Raw genomic sequence first — 20155 nt, 5'->3', positions numbered from 1 at the left:
CAAATGTGCCAGTAAAATTTTTAATGACAACATAAATGTCATGGTCTTCCTGAAAGAGTTGGTTTTTAAATGAGAGCCAAATGCTCTGTGATTTAAGAAATTCATCGTTCATTCTCGCACATAGTTCATCTTGTGTTAAAGGAAACTTACTTTGAAAATAACGCTTTTCAAACCGACATTCCAAATATTTTCCCACAACATGTTAGCAATAGGTTCATTTCAGCAGTTCAGCAGTTACTAGACAGCGCCGGATAACAGGCATCACTGAGCTTGCGTAGCTACAATGACGTTAGGAAGCCCGTTCGTACGTGTAAAACATTAAAAGATCTTACAGCATGTCATAAAAGAAACAAGACGTCAGAGGATACTCCAAAGCATCAGAATTTCGTAAATCATTCTAAAATGCATACATTTGTATGCCCAGATTCCCAATGAAGTAGGCATTGGCCTGATATTAAGCTTTTCAGTGTAGTTTTCGAGAGGTAAATTCTCTTGGAGTACCAGTACTGTATTCTTATGTTTGGTTCTTTATGCTGCCATAATGCCATACATGCTAGAAGATGTTAATGTGCACTTGAAATGCAGCAGACAGTTGAAACAAGTCAATAGTGTGGGATTAAGTACTTCGTTTCAAATAAACTGACTGCCTCAGCGGTAAAGATTAATAAAAGCCAAATTTCTTTAACAAACCGACAAAAATAACTTCATTGTTGTCAAGGCCATTAATGCTTGACTATCAAAAAGGTGGAAATAAAATAGCCAAACTAATAACATATTTTAGCATTCTGTAATTATGTGAATGTATTTTAATTCACTTGATAGCTGTCAGCCACAAAATTCAATTTTGTTTTCATTTGACGTGAGAGCAGTAAACGAAGAGGAAACACCAAAATCACTAATTGTAAACTACCCACCTTCCCCCTACAACACGGACTGCTCTGCTCATCAGCCCTGGCTCTACAATATTTCTGAACCGGGGCAATACTGGATAGTGGCCCCTCCTCCCTCGAGTGTTTGAGATAGGACATAAAAAAAAAAATCGACTTTTCAAATATATGTTCATTTTATAGTGCACATCTGTCTGAAGAGTCTGGTACATAGAACATATATGTTCGTGGAAATATAAGACATGTTATTTGGACTTAAGCATGCCAACGTGCAGTGCCACACCTCTTCACACAGCGTTCTTGTACTGCACGTCACTGTATTTCCCTCTGTGGGACTCAAACGTGCGTATTTTGTAACGGATGCCATCAAACTATCTTCAGGACAGTGTAAATTGAAATGTCCTGTGGTGCCTCTCCTGCCCCCAGTTGGCCAGTTTGACCTCCTGCCCCTCTTAAAAAAAAAAATCTCGCAATTAACACTGGACGGGATTATTTGTAACCGGGAGAACAAGAACTCTTCAGAAAATTTGCACTCTTTATTGCATATTAGCTAATTACTCTCTGTTTTGTGTGACATAAAATGAAATATAGGATACATAAAACCAGTAAAGACAAGAGACAAGCGAGACAGTACACATTTCTTCAATCCTTAGGTCCTAGCATCTTTTCTCTCTAATCTTGCTACAGCTTTACATTGCGTGCTTTATTTTCTGCGAAAGAATCTATTACCTCATCAGAGTTTGTCAAATGTTTTGCTACATGAAAAACAGAAATGTCGTTGTCTATACTGAAAAAGCTGTTAATACAAATAGTACCCAAGACTAGGAAACAGTTTCACATTTCATTCATATGTTCCAGTTTCTCAAGCATGAGATCGAAAAGTAGTAGTATGAAATTTTTATATAAATTTGGAATTCTCAAATTCTTCCATAATTTGTGTGATTTCCCCATTTCTTCTCCTTCCTCCTTCTAACAAACAATCTGGTCATCACTTATTCTTGTAACTATTTCTGCCAGTGTCAAAACTTATTCTCCAGTTAACTTCACTAATCCTGCCTCGATCAGCTGGTCTACTTATCCCATGTTTATTCTCTGGTTAAGCATTATTACATGTTCGTATACCACGTGTTCCGTGCTACTCGCAGAATGGAACTTAAGCGGCTGCTAGCTGGGAACTGTACGACTGACCCTTACTAGTGTAGGGCTCTGGTCCAAGATTTTCTATCAAAATTTCTTTTCTTGGATACATCGAGACGATAATGCACAAGCTTTCTTACCTGTTATTCCTGTGAGTCGTTTATTTCCAGTCTGGTAGTCTGAACCTATGGATTTCACTACTAATTATAACAACGCTGATCATTCGCAAACCCAGTCAACCACATAGACAAACAGCGATTGGCATTCATCCGTTTCGCTTTATTCCACTCAGCTCGTATAACCCCATCCCCATTAGTATGCAGGAAAGTTTTTTCTAGGGGCGATGAGTATTCCCCTGGCAGAGACATCAAGTACACTTTGCTCGCGTTCAAAAGTCAACTTAGATTCATTCAGATATCAATTTAGAATGTGTTCAAAAAGCTCAAAAGCCAAAAGGGATGCGTTTAAAATCACATGAATAACCAATAGACCAAGTGCGCTGAATGCTAGGTGCTTTGTGAAACAAGGTTTTTTCACTCAAAAATATGAATTTGGCACCCCCCCTCCCCACCCCCACTCTACCTGCCCTCTGAGATCCGGGCCCGCTGCACATGCATGAATCTGACAGCTTGGGCGCAGCAGTAAAATTTTTGTGGGTAACATGTGGCTGATTGATGCAGCTGCTTATACAGCCAATGGCCACATTTAGAATATCAGTTATTACCAGTCAGAGTAACAAAAATTTAACTGAAAACGAACAATGAAAAATTCCAGAGTTTTCCCAGTTTTCTCCCAGATGAAAAAATTCCCAGATCTCCCGCTTCTCCGTGATCGTATACACCCTGTATTTATGAAAATTAAAAACATTACTGAGAAGTTTTTCACATTTGCTTTTGGCCAGCATTCAAAAACAGTTTTTCCATATTTACGTACTTGCTGATGTCCAATACCACATTGTGCTTTACCTCAATGTATACATTCATGGTTACAATTTTGAGCCTTGTTTCATGTTTATCACCTTCAAGGAAAAACTATTGATAATGGAGCAGGTGTCTTGTAGTCCTCCTCTGGATTCAATAAAATTTTTGTTTGTGATAATCCATTTTAAGCAGGCAATTTTATAATTGAATGGTATTCCAGTTTAATGAAATGCAGCAGGGCTACTCCAAAAGCCATATAAAGGAAATCATATATCATATTGAGTGTGAGAAATTTCTGTGCAATATGTATCAGCAGAAAGGAAATAATTAAAGATACCAGTGACACTGCTTGTTCCACTGTTTTTCACTTCTGATGTGGTTCTCTCACTGAGCTGCCAAGCGTGTGCCATTTTGCAACTTCTTGGCAAATTAAAACTGTGTGAAGGAGAAAGACTGGAACCTGGTTAATGTCCTGGCTTGGTATACGGTTATAATCTGCTAGGAAGTATCTTGACTTGTTTTACCACCTTTGGGAGCACTCCATGTAATTTCCACAAAATAAGCATTAAATGTATGCATATTAACTTGTGTAAAATATTAAGGTATGCGAAAATCTACAAAGGGAACAAAGCACAAAAATGACGGGCAAACATTGTGAGTGATGAGTGGCACATAGATGTACTTGTGATCAGAGATAGGGTGAGGATTGCCTGGGGATGTGATCTAGTTGAGGCTTCGGCCATGGGGATGCAAGAATGAGGACTATAGGGACAGTTTCCATTGGTGCATGCTGTACATGTTAACTCTCGAGAACTTGCACCTAGGTTAAGGAGTCTGCAATGTACCTAAGAGTAAACTCGTGGGTTTCTTGTTATTTTTATAATAAAACTCATATTAAAATATTTATTTGCAATTTAGAACAATCAGCATATCTATATTGTTGGTAATAATATTAGGATAATTAAAACTGCGTCTTCTAAGGCACTTATAAAAAAGAACTGGAAAAAAGTATTTCTTTTTATTTAACTTTTGTGACTTAATCTTTATCATGCATCTGAGCTTTGCACTTCACATTATCACAGCATGTTCATTACACAAATATTTTTGACAATTAATACATGCCTTTTTTGTCTTCTGATTTTTGCATCTTGGGTAGACTTGACATACACCACTGAGTTTTTCAATGTCAGAAACTTCAGTTTCATTGGTAACTTGCTGTAGAGGATCAGACAAATTTTCCATTGTACTCCTATACACAGTTTGTGGTTATGTTAGCACCAGGTATTGTCTCCCAGTAATAATGACATTTGTTTTTTCTTTATATATTACTTGGCTATTTGTGATAGTATTATTTAAAATTGAAGAAAAAATGTCTCATAGACCACGTACATGATACTCAAGCCATGGAATGTTGTTCTTTCAGATGCTCCATCACATTGACATTTCTTGTTGTCTGATTATAATATGTGACGACTTCGGGTTTTGCGTATTCCCCTGTTGTTGGATCAGTCTGATCAGTATCATAACTGCATGTCAGAGGAGACTTACCGTGTGTGTGTGTGTGTGTGTGTGTGTGTGTGTGTGTGTGTTTTCTGCCACCTCTTTGTGAATAGATTTTTTTATCTATCCAATTAAATTAAACTATAGTTGTTGTTGGGCCATCAATTCATTAGCCAATGGAATTGAGGTGAGCTTTAATTATCACCTGTTATATTTCTACCTGTATATATTACATCTTGTGATAAACGTTCCATGACAGCAGGTGTAGCATTATCAAATTTGAATGGGCCATTTGGTTGCTAGCCCTAGTAAATATCTGCATTACTTTTTGTAAAAAGAATTGGCTCATACAAAGCATATACCTTAATTGAACAATGTGAGTATTTGTATATTTATTTAGTCAGTGTTTCTTCAGTTACAAAGAGATGAAAACAGCGCACAATATCTTCGCCATCTTTTGTCCCAGCTTTTACCTCTTTCCTACCAATAACAATATTATGAGATCTTGCCCTCACATTGGAACAACCTATATTGTAACTCCACTTCGTTTGCTTGTCTTTGTCTAAGTAAAATAACTGATCATATGCTTAGAGTAGATGGAAGAATCTCACCTCCATCTTCTTTTGATGACCATTTTAACTTAGTACAATGGTCACTGTGTTAATTGTCCAGGTCAAATTTCAATACTATTAGCTCTGATACATGCTACTTAATTATTTTCTAGGTTTTATTCCTCTTCCAGATTCTTCTTCTTCTTCTTCTTCCACTGATGCCACATTTCTTTCTTCTTGTCTAGCCATCAATAAAAATACAAAATAATGTTAGTGTACTTATTTCATATGTACTTAGCCATCATAAATAACAAAAAAACACAAAAACACATTAAACGAAGAGCAGCACGCACAAAATGACATTTAAAAAAATATGAATTGCAAGATACACTTATGTCGATGCTCAGGCGATAAGCTAAATGCCACATGGCGATGACCGGCTCAACCAGCTGACCTGTGCAAGTGACACCCGCATGCTGACACGACGACAACAGTTTGTGCTGGTGGGGGGATGTATAAAACCCAGCTACTGAGCAAATGAGAATCCTGGTGGCATTGTTGACAAAATGTCAGGTGTTTCCAAATTTCTGTGAGCAAAATGCTCATAGTGCGAGTGATCATCGGTTAAAGCAGCTATGGTGTCATGAGTGTTGTGTAACGAATGTTACGCAATTGGGTGGTTAAGTTAGCCACAATTAATCAGTTAATAGCATTTTACTGATCTCTCTCTCTCTCTCTCTCTCTCTCTCTCTCTCTCTCTCTCTCTCTCTGTCAAAATGTTCCTGAATCTCTAATTGAGTTGTTGCAGCTCTGGAACACTTATTAACTTTCTACCTAGTGATAGTTAGATTACTCAGATTACAAAGCTTTGTCAGAGTGGGCAGTCTTTTTTTCAGGTCACTCATCAGAGCTTTTTGGCTGGAGACATTGGTATTTTGCAGAGTGGCTGCCTCATCCTGTAAATTCCAGTAATCATTTAATTCTTTTTAGTGTATGTTAGAGATATGACAATCTGATTTTCATTGTGTGTGTGTGTGTGTGTGTGTGTGTGTGTGTGTGTGTGTGTGTGTGTGTAAGATTAGTAAAGTTTCATAAAATGTGATCCACACTCTTACATAAAATTTTTAGTGTGAGTGCTAAAGACCTTGCTGTTGTACAACCATGCCACCCTGTCATCATTATAGACTCATCAGACTTTTTTCAATGCAACAGATCTCGCAACATTGCTTTACTAAGCAGTGATGAGAAGAATTGGGAATGAATTATGTTAACTTGGAGAACTTATCAGAAAATATTTTTTTATTGGTATACAGTATATAAATAACTTTTAAGAGCTCACATTTTACATTTAAAAATGCTTGAGGGCTTAAATAATAATTTAAAATACTTTAAAGTGGTTGCAGCATTGCAGTTTATGTTCAGTTCCAGCCATTTCAGTGTAGGAAAAGGGTATAGGGGCAGACAAACCAACACATGCATGTTTCCATAGGGGAACAAACGAGTCTCAATGATCCCAAATTTTATAACTCTGTGGTGGTGTGAAAATATAGTAATCACAATGTGCATTAGATCCACAACAAACTGTTTTTCTCATCACAAAACTACATAAAGCAAATTATCAAAAGAATAGTCAGGTATGTCTCACTCATAACGGGTATTTTATTTTGTAATATCGTTTTCACGCTGGTCATCCTGTAAAGGTATGACCAGCTGTGTGGGACGACTCAGTGTATGACCATCTGGTGTGTGGAGGATTATTGTTTTTATCTTCTCAGCTCTCCCAGGTAGTAGTCTATCTTTATGCCCTTCCTCGACATGGGTCATGTATGCTTGTCTTTGTGTATCAGAACGCTATCCCAAATGTGGAATATGGCAAATCGTCCAAGTAGGTCTCCAACTTCATGGAAGTTCCTCAGCTCCAACAGATATTCTTTCGCCCAATACTTCCAAAAGCTGTTGGAGAGTTGCTGTATCAGCTGGAATCCTTTTACTAGGTTGGTGTTTGACATAGACTGTGGTCCTATTGGAAGGTACGTTTCCAAGGTGCGACAGTGACCTGCATCAGCGACAGGACCTATTCCACGCTGAGAGGGGCTGCCTGCTCGTGCATGCGCAGTTTGATTTTGGGCTGAGGTGTGTGGCTGGTGCAGCTGCCACCCACTGCTCTGCTGCTTCAGTGACAAGTGTTGAGGCAGTAGCCCTGTGACTGACGCATTCCACAGTCTTGTCACAAGATGTGTAGCTAAAGAATACCGCAGTGAGACACTCACAGAAATACTCTGTTAGTCTCTCAAGGTCAGTGTTTCTTTGATTTAAAGCATTGTGTGTACCAGGATGTTTCCTTCCAGCAGTGTCACAGTTAGAAAATTGCCATTTGGTTAAAAATTCCTTTGCTTGTTCTGAATGTTTCTCTGTTAAAGGAACTGGGAAACAAATAGGTGACCACATTTCTGTAATGTATTCCGTAGAGATTCAATTGAAAAATACTATAGATGGTTAAGATTCTCGTATTGCTAACAACATGAAAAAATTTAATGAAGCTAGTATGATTTCATTTTTAATAAACCTGTATTTCGTGGCATTTTAAACAATATTTTCAAGAAAATTTGTGGAAACATTAAGGACTCATGTCAAAGAAATAAAGAGAAAGCAAGCTTGGAACAGCATTTAATGTCTCATCAAAACCGAAGAAATGGATTCCATATGATCACTCGGTTGTCCTGGATATAGCTCATTTTAAGCATACTGCTGTCTTCTGCCAATAGTGTGTGCTTCTTTGCCTTTGGGAACAATAAATTTGGCCTATTACGGTGCTTGAAGAAAATTTAAGGACAGGTCTGTATCGTGTTGAATCTGCATGTATTCCTAAAGTAACAGGATTTTGGTCAATATTGTACATGACATTATTAGTCATCTTCATTGTGGTTTTCGGTTAAAATTTCACTACTCTAACTTTAATACAGAGAGACCTTCAGAGGTGCTGTATACACCCATACCTCTAATACCCAGTAGCACGTTCTCTTGCGTTGATGCATGCTTGTGTTTGTCATGCTATACTATCCACAAGTTCATCAAGACTCTGTTGGTCCAGATTGTCCCACTCCTCAACGGCGATTCGGCGTAGATCCCTCAGAGTGGTTGGTGGGTCATGTGGTCCATAAACAGCCCTTTTCAATCAATTCCAGGCATGTTCGGTAGGGTTCATGTCTGGAGAACATGCTGGTCACTCTAGTTGAGTGATGTCATTATCCTGAAGGAAGTCATTCACAAGATGTGCACGATGGGGCATGAATTGTCATCCATGAAGACTAATGCCTCGCCAATATGCTGCTGACATGGTTGCACTATTGGCCGGAGGATGGCATTCACGTATTGTACAGCTATTACAGCACCTTCCACGACCACCAGTGGCTTACGTCGGCCCCACGTAGTGGCACCACGAAACAACAGGCAACCTCCGCCTTACTGCACTCACTGGACAGTGTGTCTAAGGGAGTTTGACCGGATTGCCTCCTAATACGCCTCCAATGATTGTCTGGTAGAAGGCATATGTGACACTCATCGGTGAAGAAAATGTGATGCCATGTGAAGAAAATGTGGTCCATTCGGCATGTTGTTGGGCCCATCTGTACCATGCTGCATGGTGTCATGGTTGCAAAAATGGACCTCATCATGGGCGTCAGGAGTGAAGTTGCGCATCATGCAGCCTATTGCGCACAATTTGAGTCGTAACACGACATCCTGTGGCTGCACGAAAAGCATTATTCAACATGTTGGCATTGCTGTCAGGGTTCCTCCGAGCCATAATACATAGGTAGTGGTCATACACTGCAGTATTAGCCCTTGGGCGGCCAGAGTGAGGCATGTCATCGACAGTTACTGTCTCTCTGTCTCTCTTACATATCGGAACAACACCGCTTTGGTTCACTCGGAGATGCCTGGATATTTCCCTTGTTGAGAGCCCTTCCTGCCACAAGGTAACAATGCGGATGCGATTGAACCGCAGTACTGACCGTCTAGGCATGGTTGAACTACAGGCAATGTGAGTCGGTTACCTCCTTCCTGGTGAAATGACTGGAACTGATCGGCTGTTGGATCCTCTCCGCCTAATAGGTGCTGCTCATGCTTGGTTGTTTACATCTTCAGGTGTGTTTAGTGACATCTCTGAACAGTCAAGGGGACTGTGTCTATGATACAATATCCACAGCCAATGTCTATCTTCAGTTCTGGGAACCAGGGTGATGGAGAACTTTTTTTTTGGTGTGTGTACTTTTGGAGATTGATTGTTTTCCATTATGTAAGAAAAACTAAAAATCCTGTCTCTTTCTGAATAAAATGTTTGCTTCCTCAAAAATTGGTAGTCCTACAGCTGTGAAGTTAGGGAGTTTGATAGGTGGCCGTATGAGTGGGTACTTTTTTTTCCAAGTTGTATTATTTTTGTCATTGCTATGTTGTAATGAAGTGACATTAAAATTTCATAGATATAGAACTAGCAGTTTTAGAGAAAGAAAACATGTTAGTCAGAGAAACTGGTTTCTTAGCTCTGTTTACAAAATGGAATCTCCAAAAGTATTAGAGCCAGAGCAGCAAAATATTAACTACAAACCTGAGGTGCTTTGTTTCGTCTAGAGATGGGGGATCTGTTCTTTCAAAGGAGTGAACAATCAGTGATTCAGAAAAAAAGAACGGTAGCTCCAAACGTTTCCCACGGCAGAGAGAGAGAGAGAGAGAGAGAGAGAGAGAGAGAGAGACGGAGCATATCAGCGGCGCCTCTGCTGGTCAGAGCACAGTGCACGCCACACAACACAGCCGGCGCCGGCCTCTGCCCTGCTTCTACCTTGGCTGCCTGCATTGTGCAGTGCCCCATTGGATTTTGTGTTTCACATATGCCGTGCCGTCCCTGTACTTCCTCTGCCGCGTGCAGTGTCTGGCGCAGCTTAACTTGGCATCGCAATCTGTCGGCGATCGTTTCAGTCGCACATCCTGCCCTCTGGTCAGTTTATGCGAGCAACAGGACAGAGAGCCACCTAGCAGATAACATAGGAACTACTTGCAACAACCTGCTCACAAGGGAACGGACGATTTGTCTCGGAGCGGGTGAGTTCACCGCTCCCCCCACCCTCGGAACTCGCCCACTCAACGCTCACCCCACCGTTCTCGACTCTAGCCAGAGCGCTGAGCAAAGCAACTCAGGTGTCACTCTGGTCTCTGCGGTCTCAGCTCACGCAGTAATACAGCTCGCGGCTCGACCTGCGCCTCTGCATCGGAGTTCATCTCTACTGGATATTGTTCTTCGTAGTAATACCGCTATGTATATTACATTATTATGTTATGTATACATCATTTGTTTTTATTTTATTTTTATTTGTTTAAACTGATCAGATTAGGTTCCTGACGACTGCTCTTACTATAGGATTTTTATTATGGACACTCGAATTTACGCTTTAATTACGAGCGAACCGATAAACGTATCGCAAAATGTGACACACCAATATTTTCCTTGTTTTATTCTGCGTAAGGCTATATGCAGCACTTTCGTCTTACAGTCAAATTTATATTTTTTTTTTCCTTATTCTGGTACGGATTTTGCGATTTTAGGCGTCTTCGGAAGGAAACGTTCACTTTAAAAATATATGGCATGTGATGTATTTGTATGAGGTTAATGAAATTTTAATACATTATAGCCAAATATATTGTTAATGTAAATCTCAAGTTACAACATTTTCCCATCACCTAAAAAACCACGATAGTGCAAAATAAATCAATAATCAAAAACTTTGTCATATCGTGGAAATTTCAATAAACAATACAAAATTCTTACTCATTATCTGTGTTACTTCAAAATAGGATCAAATAAGATCAAAATACAGGTATAGTACTGGAATAAACCAAGTTTAAAGGGCAATGTGCCTTCCATTTATTTTCTATTGTAAATGAGTGGTGAGTCATGAAAAAGAGCTAATTCATTTCAGGGAGTGATCAGTTCTGATCCGATCTATGAAAAGAACAGTTTTGCCCATCTCTAGTTTCGTCATAGCACATATGAAAAGAGGAATATGTGACTTGTGCATTTCTCTTTCCACATTGATGAATAATGGCTCACCAGGTCCTATTCCTGTTACAGCAAATGGTTTAGCAGATGTAACTTGTTCAGATTGTAGGGCTGCTTCAGTTTGTTGCCCTTGTGGGTTCTTCAGTATTTTACATGCAAAGCAAGAGTGTAGCATTCCTTATGCCTGTCAAGTTCTGAGGCTCCAAAGCTCAGTTTGGAGTTTGGACAGTACAGAATGAATGCCAAAGTGATGGATGTAGATGTGCCTCTCTCTCAAATAACCAGTTGTATGGAATGATTGGAAACATCAAGGAGCACCAGATGGTTTTCTTCCCTATTGATGCTAGTGCTCCTCCTAGGCATGCCTGTACATCTCCAATGAAAGGGTTGTGTCATTCAATATTTTTACTCTTGACAATGGTAAATTATTTTGAAATGCATGTAGTTCTCTGGCAAAGGATTCTCTCTGTGCTACTCATATTCAGTATATTCAGGGAGGTGATAGTTAAATGGCTGCAAGCTCTCCCAAAGATTTCTTCTTCTGATGAATGTTGCTTGGAAAATGGAGAGTACATGATGTAATCTGAAGGAGCCTCCAGCATGATCTGAATGTAGATAGGTTCATGAGGCTGGTCAGTGTAGGAGTCAACAGAACTTGGCTAGGGTTTTTCTTTGTTTTCTCCTCAGGAGGTAATCGATCAACTGTCGGAGTATCAATTGGTCAACAATCAGGAGTGCAAGCTGAGGCAGTCCATGTCACCAAATTTCCAGGTGATGCATTTGATCTCAGAGAAGTCCTTATGAGAGATCAGATGGGTTGTCTTGTCCTGAGCAGTCTCCATTGTGTGGGGGTTGTGTAAGTTTGTATCTCCATTACGTGATTACAAATGGACATCTTCAATTTGTTTGAATTGCAGTGAATCCAACTTAATGTAACTGTAGCATCCATCCACAATATTGCATGAGTGACTTTAAATTCTGTTGCACAGCAAAAGTCACATAGTAGTTGGGTTCCTACTACTGATGCAAAAATTGCCAAAGGACATTATTCTCTAAAGCTGTATGAATGTACAGAGCTGTTACATATGCGTTTTCGGATGTCTCACAGGATGCGTGTACCTGAGTGTATCTTGCATGAGTTGAGTTGTGTCTGACCATTCTGGGGACACATACCTGTGACAACGATGGTAAGTAAGATACCCAAGCACACCGTTGTGCTCCTAGGTCCTAGGGTATGAGTTCATCCCAGGCAATTCCCTGGTGTCATGTGTCCAGGAGCAACAATTTTCCAACAAGAGGGGGGGGGGGGGGGGGTGGAGAACAATTCAAGTTGATCATAGAAACTAGCTATACATTGCAAGAGCCATCATTTGGTGGCTGGCTCTTCTGATGACTTGCTGGGAGTTTCATTGGTATTGTTGGTATTGCTGTCTACACCTAAAACTTGGGTGTGCGTGGGGTTCTTGCTCTTCAGCCTTCCAGATAGTTTAAAGTTGCTCTGAGATGGTGGCCCATTGGGTTTTTCAGTTTTACTAACTAAAAGTTCACAGTACGAGGGTGATTCAAATGAAAACCTGAAAAATGCTATAACATTTTTAATTATAACAATGACCAAAACACTTTAAATTCATTTCTTGTTGTAGTCTCTCTGACATTCAGTGCATGTATTCCACTGCTAGATACCACAATGAAAGAATTCTTTTGGTTTTGTGTCTGTCTGTCTGTGTGTGTGTGTGTGTGTGTGTGTGTGTGTGTGTGTGTTTGGGGAGGGGGGGGGGGGCGGCAATCGTGCACCACAGTTTTCATCACTTCTAAAATGCCTGCCTCCCATTGCTTCTGTGTGTGAACCAAAAAATGAGTCACTAGGAAAGGGTCTGATGATGAATAAGGAGACTGTACCAGACATTCGAATTTAATTTCCTTAATAGTCTCAACTGTCTTGGGGGCTGTATGTGATCGGGTGTTGCCATGCTGTAACAATACTCCTGAAGTCAGAAGTCCTAGTTGTTTACTCCTGATTATAGGCCGAAGTTGATTTTTCAGTATGCCTGAGTAAAAAGTACTGGTTACCATCACTTCCCTATCCATGTAATACTTCAAAATTACTCAGTTTACCTCAGAAGAGAATGAGCATGAATTACCCAGCAGTCAGTTGAGTGTGGAATTTATTTGGTTTCAATGACGAGCTGCAGGGCCATTCCCTGCTTGACATTTTCATTTCTGGTTGGTGATAGTGGACCCAAGTCTTGTCACCTTCAACACTTTTTTCCAGAAGTGTATCACTTTCGAAGTGGAAACAATGCAAAAGTTCTTCATAGTCATCTATGCGATTGTCTTTCAGTTCAGCAATCAAGTGACATGGCACTCATCTTGCAGATGCTTTATTGAAGGGCAGTGAATTGTGAACAATATTCTGGACTGAACCAACACTAATCTTCAAATTTGGGGCTGTTTTGTTCAAAGTTAGTGTATGCACCCCTTAACAAGCTCCTCCACTAACATAGTGTTCTCGTCTGTCACTATGCGGTGATCCTGTCCTGGTTTTGGAGTATCCTCCACAGAAGTTAACTGCTTTTAAACTTCCTACACCACTTGTGGTCATTCTTGCGATGAATTTCATTTGGTTGGCACCATTAATCCACAAAAAACACATTACAGATCCCTGCTCAATTGCGGTATATGTTGATGGTGGGGTGGGCATTTTGTTGTAGATGATGTTGCCTTCTCCTGTGTTGTAGCATCACTCTGCCACCTGTCGGTCACTTTCTGATCTGCAAGGGACACTACTGCCACATATAAACTCCATCACACAACTTTTTGAAATTTTATGGAGCTTTTAAGATTTTCATTTGAATCCTCATTTATTGTGATCGCCAAATTATGACTCTCTGTGATTAGAAAGTCATCCATGTCTGTATTGCTGTTTATAAGATGTCCCATGGTGGGAAATGTCTTACAGTTGTTGGCGTGCTCTCTTAGAGTAATGGAGTATAAAAATAATTGAGTATAAAAATGGGCTGTAGGTGAGGCTGAATGGGAGCCTGGTGAAGTGCAATATTGTATTACGTAGTTTGAAGGTCTCCAGTTTTACTCTGAACCAGAAGAATATGGTAAAGTCTTTGTCTTCTTCATTCAAGACCTGTTGAAGGGACTCCTGCATGATGTCCATGACAGTAAAGGTGGTACGCAGTCTCAGTCACAGTAAAATCTCTAGGATCTCGAGTAAGTAGATTGTCCTGCCTTTACTCTCTCATCCAGAGAGGGTGCACAGCTTTCATGCACAGCTTTCATGAGAGGACACATCTAAGACTATTGTCCGCTTAGTCTTCCAATGTTTCTCTTTCATCTATACATGATGAGGGGGAGAAAACAGTGCCATCCCTGAGAACTGGGCAGGAATAATCTCTATTTACCACATCTTAATCTAGTCCAGGATTAAGTTATATTACATTTGCTTAAAGACTTCTGGACATTGAAATACTGTTCTCAGTTGGCAGAAGAGATTCTCTGCAGTCAGTCTGTTACTTGGAAGGGTAATATTCAATCTGTTGGGAAGTGAAACCGCTGCTTTTGCTTCTTTATACAGAAAGAAAGATGCTCTGAACTCCTCGAGAAGACTTGTGTCCTTGTTACTCATGCGTCAGATTGGCAGTAATCCATATACTCTCAATGTCCCGAAAACACCTGAGGGCAGAGGAGACTAGTCAGGAAGAATAAAGTTCACCACAGTTGCAAGCATTCAGCCTCCTGACTTGTTTGCACTAAGTATCCAGCTAAATAGGGAAGGACCCAACACTAAAGATTCACAGACGCTTATTGGCAAAATATCCTTCACTATTTTCCAATGAAAATCGCCTCCTGTGAGAATCACTGTGGGGATACCTTCTGTTGAGTTGGTTTTTGGACTTGCTAACATATGAGTGTATGTAAATTCTTTACATGTTGTGGAACAGTGGCTGGTGTGAAATGTGAAGACTTCCTAAGGTAGTGAGACACAAAAGGATTCTTCCAAAGCCCCTTCATATTAAACTGAAAAAGTCTGCACTGTTGTGAGGTTGTAGACTTTGATTCAAATGATGTAGGCTTTGATTCAAATGAACAACACTCAATTCTTACCTATCTATGGTCTACAGCTTCTAATAATCAATCAGCAGTTTTGCTATTAAGCAAGATTGGCTTACTGAATCCAGCGCACACAGAGCTGTCCTACTCAGTCCATCTAAAGGTGCAGGAATCCGTGAGGAGTAACAGCTGTCTGTCCCAATTAAGTAATGTTTGTCTGGGCTGCAGGAGCATTAGGATCCCTCCTTTCATCACAAGTGGACTTACGATGTAGCTTCCTACACATAGCACTCTGAGCCTGTACCTTCTTCCTGCAATATGAGGCAGTTTGCCCACATTGCAGATAAAGAAAACATCTGCTGTTTCATTTCCGTTTATCTATTAGAGCACTGACACATACGATCTTGCTCTCCTGTGCCCAGCGGCCACAGGATTCACAGGATGCAGAATGGTTTTTGTACTCTAGTATCTTTCAGGGTTGGTATTTTAAATTTCACGTGCACGTGGAGTGAGCCAGCTAAGATGGAAAGATCATCTCGTGTATGTTGTGTGGTAAGTGCCTTCCCCACTTCCTCTCTCAGAAACTCCATCAGCTGCAAAATATCCCCTTTGGATAGCCCCGTATGCTTGGCATGAGTTATCCTGCAGCAGCACATGTAATCCAGAAAAGTGGGGAGAATTTTCAGTGCAAGGACTCATCCTTGTCTGTCCATGTTTTCCCTGTGCTCCTGGTGAGTTTGAAAAGCTCACTGACATTCAATGAATGTCGAATTGAGGTCCTCTGAAATGGCCAGCTGAATGGTTTCCAGGCTTCTATGTAACTAGGTTGGTCTGAATTATCCGATACTTGTTGCCATAATGAGATTGGAGGAGCCTCTAAGCTGCAAAGAAATGTTATTGACAGTAATAACTGAAGGGTCCCTGTTAACCAACTGATCTAACTAATCCCAGAAGTTTACCTAGGTCTCCAAATTGCATGGAAAGGTCTCAAGCTTGGTTGGTGGAAGTCTTATTGAAGGTGAAGGAACACTCGTTGCTACAGATTGTGCTGTGGGGATATCGGAAATATTTAAGCTTGCTGCAGATTTTGTGAGCTGTTCCTCTATTTTGTGCAACATTTGAGAAATAGCATGTTTCGCAGCATCTATATAGCCTTCACAGTTTTTGAATGTCGGCCTCATCTTTGTCATCATCTAATAGGTCTAGAATCCCTTCATCTAGTTCTCTGAGCTGGTCCAAAACATATTGTTGTTACTTCTGTGACAAAGCGTTAAATCTTTCCTCTGCCTCTCATGTATTTCTTCTGTAGGCCGTGTAATTGTGCTTCTGAATTATTGCCCGCCGTGTCCAATCCACCACATTTCTTGGAAATGTATGAAAAACATCAGCTCGCAATCGGCGGTTCCTGAATCTGTGTTATCTGAGGATCACTAGTCTGAGTAGTACAAGGAACAACAGTCCAGTGGCAGCACTAGTTAGTAAACAGCTGTCAGGTGGCAGCAGTAGTCATATATGCATTTGCAGTAACATTTCTGAATAGTGCTTATCATCGTTACAAGTGAGACAACTGATTTAAACGGTGACGGAAGCACGCATTCACAGGCAATATGCAGTATCCCTCTTATATCCTGAGCATCAAATTAACTTATTACTTCCATAGAACCTGTAGGAGGTATTACACGTTTTACCAATTTGCATTCTAGTAGAAATGTGTGCCTTTTCTTGTTGTCCGTCTCGTCTTTGTAGTAGTGTGTACTGCATCCACAACAAACTTTATTTCTCATTGCAGAACTACATATACCAACAAGTTGGATACTTATCCAAAGAATAATCAGGTAGTCTCTCACTCTTAAATTATCTCTTTCTGTGGCAAACCTTAGCACAGAGAGACAGCTGGAGAAGAATTTTATTTTTACAATAAATTCTATAACTCAGTAAAATATGGGCCTACAAAAATCAGCAAAAAGTCACTTTAAAAAAATACATTCTGTTAATTTTTGCGAAATTCCATAATGTTATCATTATTCCATACTGGTTTTTCCGTTGTTTCATTCATTCTGTTAAATAGTTTTCAAACCTTTTAAGACACATTGCAGTAAGTTTATATCCTTAGTATGATGCTGGGTGCTGACTGTGACACGAAGATAGATAACGACTTGAATTCTCCGGAAACATGTTGCATGAATTGCATTCCAAAATGATGACCGATGACGGACCTAGAGTGACTGCTTCTCAGTTTTGTGAATGTATTCCAACATATTCCTTAAGTTTGTTATCTGTGTAAAGATACTGTATGATGTTTTTACTATCACAAAAAAACACTTCTCTCTCCTATTGGTGTAAAAAAACAATAGAGAAAACACTGTGTGCTACTTGTTTGGCTATGGTCACGTACCCCTCATTGCCATGTGTCGTGCTACACACAAGGCAAATGGCTTCGACTGTTATTGTTGCATACTTGTATTCATTTTCGAGGCAGCCTTACAATACAGTACTGAAAACTAGTAAAGGGCTAGCCAAAGGTATAATTGCCCACAAACTGGAAAAAAAATGAACTTCCATTTTGCAGATAAGACCATTTGCAGTTAGTGAAATAGTAAGAAACTAGAAATGTATTTATTTTGGTGATAAAACACTCAAGATTTCGATTAATGTCAGAAGAAAATTTGGAATTATAGAGAAGATGTATTGTGGATTATAATAAATACAGGGCCGGTGTGGACCAAAGCTTATCAGCTAATGGGCTACTACCCTTTTGAGAGGAAGTGAATAAAGTGGTGGAAGAATGCTTTTTTCACATTTTTATGACAATGGTTGTAAATTTGTATATTTTATACAAGAAATTGAGGCATACTAGCAAACATTTTCTTTAATTTGTTGCTGGTTGGCAGTGGTTTCGATGAAGAAAGGCCTGGGTGAAATCAGCTTCCACTCAAGAGTAGTTCACCTGTAAACAGACTCAGTGAAAAACATTTTCTTAAATCGCTTCCAGCTACAGACATGTGAAAATGCTCTCAGAGGATATGAAAGATTTGTGCAGAATGGAGCAAGACAAAATCTGCCAATGTGGCAAGAAAAAATAACAGCTAGTGTTGTGAAGAATATGACATAGGACATTGTTCTCCAAAATACTAAAAAAATTTTCATACTAAGGCAAATGCAACTAAGTAATTTTCAATGAGAAACTAAATTTTTAAACAATTTTTAGTACCAACAGCATCTAATTCTATTTCCAATTAGGAAACAAGACAAAAAAAACTGTTGCTGCAAAAACAACCTGTTCCAGTGAAATAAACTTCAGTTCTGTGTGGTAAACTTCAGAAAAATCATGAGGCAGCACCTTCTCTGTCAGTTGAGGTACACCCTAGCTGCCAGTTACTAAATTGTGAATATAATGCCGTGAGTAATGTTTATATGAGAAGTTGTGTAGAATTTTATCTTGACAATCAGTATATTTTTTTATGCATAGTAAAAAGTGAGTGATCAGTGCCAGTTAGCTATCACAATGGAAGCTGGCAGGGGATAAAATGCCACCCACACTTGCAGTAAGTATCAGAATTCTTTTTTCAATACAACGTGCCGTACAAACATTACTTATGGTCACATATTAGTCTTTTTATCTATCTTCTTGTTACATCATCTCACTATCGAAATAAACATGTAACTTCCATGTGCATAACAGGAAGATCTGCCAGAAAAGTTGGAAAACTAGTTCACTCCCAGATGTGAATGTTTTACCCATTAACCTTCCGCATGTGTGGAAGATTGCTTCCTGGCAGAAAATGTTATTTTGTAGATACACAGTGTGATCAAAAGTATCTGGATACCCCCAAAAACATACGTTTTTCATATTAGGTGCATTGTGCTACCACCTACTGTCAGATACTACATATCAGCAACTTCAGTAGTCTTTACACATCGCGGGAGAGCAGAATGGGACACTCCGCAGAACTCACTGACTTCGAATGCGGTCAGGTGATAGGGTGTCACTTGTCATACATTCTTACACGAGATTTGCACACTCCTACACATCCCTAGGTCCACTGTTTCCAATGTGATAGTGAAGTGGAAACGTGAAGGCACACATACAGCACAAAAGCGTACAGGCCAACCTTGTCTGTTGACTGACAGAGACCGCCGACAGTTGGAGAGGGTTGTAATGTGTAATAGGCAGACATGTATCCAGATCGTCAGACAGGAATTCCAAACTGCATCAGGATCCACTGCAAGAACTATGACAGTTAGACGGGATGTGAGAAAACTTGGATTTCATGCTGGAGCGGCTGCCAAAATCATGCTGGTAAATGCCAAACAATGCCTTGCTTGGTGTAAGGAGCGTAAACATTGGACAATTGAGCAGTGGAAAAACGTTGTGTGGGGTGACGAATCATGGTACACAATGTGGCAATCCGATGGTAAGGTGTGGGTAAGGCAAATGCCCACTGAACGTCGTCTGTCAGTGTGTGTAATGCCAACAGTAAACTTCGGAGTCGGTGGTATTATGGTGTGGTCGTGTTTTTCATGGAGAGGGCTTGCACCCCATGTTGCTTTGCGAGGCACTGTCACAGCACAGGCCTAAATTCATGTTTTAAACATCTTCTTGCTTCCTACTGTTAAAGAGCAATTCGGGGATGGCGATTGCATCTTTCAACATGATCAAGCACCTGTTCATAATGCACAGCTTATGGCGGAGTGGTTACACAACAATAACATCCCTGTAATGGAATGGACTGTACAGGATCCTGACCTGAATCCTGTAGAATGCCTTTGGTTTGTTTTGGAATGCTGACTTCGTGCCAGGCCTCACCGACTGACTTCAATACCTCTGGTCAGTGCAGCACTCTGTGAAGAATGGGCTGCCATTCCCCAAGAAACCTTCCAGCACCTGATTGAACAAATGCCTGTGAGAGTTTAAGCTGTCATCAAGGCTAAGAACGGGCCAACACCATAATGAATTCCAGCATTACCGATGGAGGGACGCCACGATCTTGCAAGTCATTTTCAGCCAGGTGTCCGGTCCCCCTGTGGGTCCGGGGGTTAGAATAG

At 40.2% G+C, this 20155-nt stretch overlaps 1 protein-coding gene and 1 long non-coding RNA gene across 3 annotated transcripts in view; one reads left to right on the top strand and one right to left on the bottom strand.

Moving 5' to 3' along the window:
• Positions 1 to 20155, top strand: part of LOC126162744 (protein archease-like) — a 104232-nt gene that overhangs the window by 41352 nt on the left and 42725 nt on the right. The window lies entirely within an intron of this gene.
• The window catches only part of LOC126162746 (uncharacterized), a 106676-nt gene continuing 90791 nt past the window's right edge, over positions 4271 to 20155 (bottom strand). The window contains exon 4 of the long non-coding RNA XR_007535109.1: positions 4271 to 5236. This is a non-coding gene — a long non-coding RNA (uncharacterized LOC126162746). The remainder of the gene's footprint in view (positions 5237 to 20155) is intronic.

Source organism: Schistocerca cancellata, chromosome 2 (assembly GCF_023864275.1).
Source record: "Schistocerca cancellata isolate TAMUIC-IGC-003103 chromosome 2, iqSchCanc2.1, whole genome shotgun sequence".
Classification (NCBI taxonomy): Eukaryota; Metazoa; Arthropoda; class Insecta; order Orthoptera; family Acrididae; genus Schistocerca; species Schistocerca cancellata.
The sequence above is the reverse complement of the archived record's forward strand: the minus strand, read 5'-3'. Positions and strand labels throughout refer to the sequence as shown.